The sequence below is a fragment of the Triticum dicoccoides genome, chromosome 3B (assembly GCF_002162155.2).
Source record: "Triticum dicoccoides isolate Atlit2015 ecotype Zavitan chromosome 3B, WEW_v2.0, whole genome shotgun sequence".
NCBI classification, from domain to species: domain Eukaryota; kingdom Viridiplantae; phylum Streptophyta; class Magnoliopsida; order Poales; family Poaceae; genus Triticum; species Triticum dicoccoides.
The window spans coordinates 764,264,711-764,270,178 of NC_041385.1; positions in this window are offsets into that span (position 1 = coordinate 764,264,711).

Below are 5,468 nucleotides of genomic sequence, written 5' to 3' on the forward strand. Positions count from 1 at the left end.
ACTCCCACTCAGACAGACATCCCTCTAGTCATCTAAGTGATTACATGATCCGAGTCAACTAGGCCATGTCCGATCATCACGTGAGACGGACTAGTCATCATCAGTGAACATCTTCATGTTGATCGTATCTACTATATGACTCATGCTCGACCTTTTGGTCTCTTGTGTTTCGAGGCCATGTCTGTACATGCTAGGCTCGTCAAGTCAACCTAAGTGTTTCGCGTGTGTAAATCTGGCTTACACCCGTTGTATGTGAACGTTAGAATCTATCACACCCGATCATCACGTGGTGCTTCGAAACGACGAACTTTCGCAATGGTGCACAGTTAGGGGGAACACTTTCTTGAAATTTTAATGAGGGATCATCTTATTTACTACCGCCGTTCTAAGAAAATAAGATGCATAAACATGATAAACATCACATGCAATCAAAAAGTGACATGATATGGCAAATATCATTTTGCTCCTTTTGATCTCCATCTTCAGGGCTCCATGATCATCATCGTCACCGGCATGACACCATGATCTCCATCATCATGATCTCCATCATCATGATCTCCATCATCGTGTCTCCATGAAGTTGTCTCGCCAACTTATTACTTCTACTACTATGGCTACCGGTTAGCAATAAAGTAAAGTAATTACATGGCGTTGTTCAATGACACAGGTCATACAATAAATAAAGACAACTCCTATGGCTCCTGCCGGTTGTCATACTCATCGACATGCAAGTCATGATTCCTATTACAAGAACATGATCAATCTCATACATCAAATATCATTCATCACATTCTTCTTGGCCATATCACATCACATAGCATACCCTGCAAAAACAAGTTAGACGTCCTCTAATTGTTGTTTGCATGTTTTACGTGGCTGCTATGGCTTTCTAGCAAGAACGTTTCTTACATACGCAAAAACCACAACATGATATCTCAATTTCTATTTACCCTTCATAAGGACCCTTTTCATCGAATCCGATCCGACTAAAGTGGGAGAGATTGGCACCCGCTATCCACCTTATGAAACAAGTGCATGTCAGTCGGTGGAACCTGTCTCACGTAAGTGTACGTGTAGGGTCGGTCCGGGCCGCTTCATCCCACAATGCCGCCGAATCAAGATTGGACTAGTAACGGTAAGCATGTTGAATAAAATCAATGCCCACAACTACTTTGTGTTCTACTCATGCAAAGAATCTACGCATACACCTAGCTCATGATGCCACTGTTGGGGAACGTAGCAGAAATTCAAAAAAAATTCCTACGAGTCACCAAGATCTATCTATGGAGAAACCAGCAACGAGGGGAAGGAGAGTGCATCTACATACCCTTGTAGGTCGCTAAGCGGAAGCGTTCAAGAGAATGGGGTTGAAGGAGTCGTACTCGTCGTGATCCAAATCACCGGAGATCCTAGTGCCGAACGGACGGCACCTCCGCGTTCAACACACGTACAGCCCGGTGACGTCTCCCATGCCTTGATCCAGCAAGGAGAGAGGGAGAGGTTGAGGAAGACTCCATCCAGTAGCAGCACAACGGCGTGGTGGTGATGGAGGAGCGTGGCAATCCTGCAGGGCTTCGCCAAGCACCGCGAGATATGAGGAGAAAGAGAGGTAGGGCTGCGCCAACAGGAGAAGAACTTCGTGTGTTGGGCTGCCCCTTTGCCTCCACTATATATAGGGGGAGAGGGGGGGCTGCGCCCCCACCTAGGATTCCACCCTAGGGGCGGCAGCCAGCCCAAGATCCCATCTGGGGGGGCGGCCAAGGGGGGAGAGGGGAAACTTGCCCCCAAAGTTAGGTGGGTGCACCCCCCCCCCTCCCCAAACCCTAGGCGCCTTGGGCCCTTGTGGGGGGCGCACCATCCCACCTGGGGCTGGCCCCCTCCCACACTTGGCCCATGCTGCCCTCCGGAGATGGTGGCCCCACTTGGTGGACCCCCGGGACCCTCCCGGTGGTCCCGGTACGTTACTGATAAAACCTGAAACTTTTCCAGTGATCAAAACAGGACTTCCCATATATAAATCTTTACCTCCGGACCATTCTGGAACTCCTCGTGATGTCCGGGATCTCATCCGGGACTCCGAACAACATTCGGTAACCACATACAAACTTCCTTTATAACCCTAGCGTCATCGGACCTTAAGTGTGTAGACCCTACGGGTTCGGGAACCATGCAGACATGACCGAGACATTCTCCGGTCAATAACCAACAGCGGGATCTGGATACCCATGTTGGCTCCCACATGTTCCACGATGATCTCATCGGATGAACCACGATGTCAAGGACTCAATCGATCCAGTATTCAATTCCCTTTGTCTAGCGGTATTGTACTTGCCCGAGATCCGATCGTCGGTATCCCGATACCTTGTTCAATCTCGTTACCGGCAAGTATCTTTACTCGTTCTGTAACACATCATCCCGTGCTCAACCCCTTGGTCACATTGTGCACATTATGATGATGTCCTACCAAGTGGGCCCAGAGATACCTCTTCGTTTACACAGAGTGACAAATCCCAGTCTCGACTCATGCCAACCCAACAGACACTTTCGGAGACACCCGTAGTGCACCTTTATAGCCACCCAGTTACATTGTGACGTTTGGTGCACCCAAAGCACTCCTACGGTATCCGGGAGTTGCACAATCTCATGGTCTAAGGAAATGATACTTGACATTAGAAAAGCTTTAGCATACGAGCTACATGATCTTTGTGCTAGGCTTAGGATTGGGTCTTGTCCATCACATCATTCTCCTAATGATGTGATCCCGTTATCAACAACATCCAATGTCCATGGTCAGGAAACCATAACCGTGTATTGATCAACGAGCTAGTCAACTAGAGGCTTACTAGGGACATGGTGTTGTCTATGTACCCACACATGTATCTGAGTTTCCTTTCAATACAATTATAGCATGGATAATAAACGATTATCATGAACAAGGAAATATAATAATAACTAATTTATTATTGCCTCTAGGGCATATTTCCAACACCTCCCACTCAGTTCTTTCGAGAGAAACTCCTTCTCTAGAGAGGATCCAAATTTACCAACAAAAGTATTGCCTTCGAATCTGTGATAGAAGGTGTACCCAATAGTCTCCTTTGGGTATCCTATGAAGACACATTTCTCCGATTTAGGTTCGAGCTTATCAGGTTGAAGTTTTTTCACATAAGCATTGCATCCCCAAACTTTAAGAAACGACAACTTTGGTTTCTTGCCAAACCACAGTTCATAAGGCGTCGTCTCAACGGATTTTGGTGGTGCCCTATTTAATGTGAATGCAGACGTCTCTAAAGCATAACCCCAAAACGATAGCAGTAAATAGTAAGAGACATCATTGATCGCACCATATCTAGTAAAGTACGATTACGATGTTCAGACACACCATTACGTTGTGGTGTTCCGGGTGGCGTGAGTTGCGAAACTGTTCCGCATTGTTTCAAATGTAGACCAAACTCATAACTCAAATATTCTCCTCCACGATCAGATCGTAGAAACTTTATTTTCTTGTTACGATGATTTTCAACTTCACTCTGAAATTCTTTGAACTTTTCAAATGTTTCAGACTTACGTTTCATTAAGTAGATATACCCATATCAGCTCAGATCATTTGTGAAGGTGAGAAAATAACGATACCCGCCGCGAGCCTCAATATTCATCGGACCACATACATCAGTATGTATGATTTCCAATAAATCTATTGCTCGCTCCATAGTTCCGGAGAACGGCGTGTTAGTCATCTTGCCCATTGATACGTCTCCAACCTATCTATAATTTTTGATTGTTCCATGCTATTATATTACCCCTTTTGGATGTTTATGGGCTTTATTTTACATATTTATATCATTTTTGGGACTAACCTACTAACCGAAGGCCCAGCCCGTATTGTTGTTTTTTTGCCTATTTCAGTATTTCGAAGGAAAGGAATATCAAACGGACTCCAAATGGAATGAAACCTTCGGGGGTGTGATTTTTGGAACGAACATGATCCAGAGGACTTGGAGTACAAGTCAAGAAGCAAACGAGGCGGCCAGGAGATAGGAGGGTGCACCCACCCCTCCTGGGCGCGCCCCCTGTCTCCTGGGCCCCACAGGCAGCCACCAACGTACTTCTTCCTCCTATATATACCTACGTACCCCGAAAACATCCATGAAACCAATGAAAAACAATTTCCACCGCCATAACCTTCTGTATCCGTGAGATCCCATCTTGGAGCCTTCGCTGGCGCTCCGCCGGAGGGGGAATCGACCACGGAGGGCTTCTACATCAACACCATAGCCCCTCCGATGAGTTGTGAGTAGTTTACCACAGACCTTCGGGTCCATAGTTATTAGCTAGATGGCTTCTTCTCTCTTTTTGGATCTCAATACAATGTTCTCCCCCTCTCTTGTGGAGATCTATTTGATGTAAACTCTTTTTGCGGTGTGTTTATCGAGATCTGATGAATTGTAGGTTTATTATCAGGTTTATCTATGAGAAATATTTGAATCTTCTCTGAATTCTTTTATGTATGACTGAGTTATCTTTGCAAGTCTCTTCGAATTATCAGTTTGGTTTGGCCTACTAGATTGACTTTCTTGCCATGGGAGAAGTGCTTAGTGTTTGGTTCAATCTTGCGGTGTCCTTACCCAATGACAGAAAGGGTTGCAAGGCATGTATTGTATTGTTGCCATCGAGGATAAAAGATGGGGTTTATATCATATTGCTTGAGTTTATCCCTCTACATCATGTCATCTTTCTTAATGCATTATTATGTTCTTATGAACTTAATACTCTAGATGCATGCTGGATAGCGGTCGATGTGTGGAGTAATAGTAGTAGATGCAGGCAGGAGTCGGTCTACTTGTCGCGGACGTGATGCCTATATACATGATCATGCCTAGATAATCTCATAATTATTCACTTTTCTATCAGTTGCTCGACAGTAATTTGTTCACCCACCGTAATACTTATGCTATCTTGAGAGAAGCCACTAGTGAAACCTATGACCCCCGGGTCTATCTTTTATCATATAAGCTTTCAATCTACTTTTATTTGCATCTTTACTTTTTGCATCTATATTATAAAATACCAAAAATATATTTATCTTATCATACTATCTCTATCAGATCTCACTTTTGCAAGTGGCCATGAAGGGATTGACAACCCCTTTATTGCGTTGGTTGCGAGTTCTTTGTTTGTTTGTGTAGGTGCGTGGGACTTTTGAGGAGCCTCCTAATGGATTGATACCTTGGTTCTTAAAAACTGAGGGAAATACTTACGCTACTATTGCTGCATCACCCTTTCCTCTTCAAGGAAAACCAACGCAAGCTCAATACGTAGCAAGAAGGATTTCTGGCGCCGTTGCCGGGGAGGTCTTCTCTCAAGTCAAGACATACCAAGTACCCATCACAAACTCATCTCCCTCGCATTTACATTATTTGCCATTTGCCTCTCGTTTTCCTCTCCCCCACTTCACCCTTGCCGTTTTA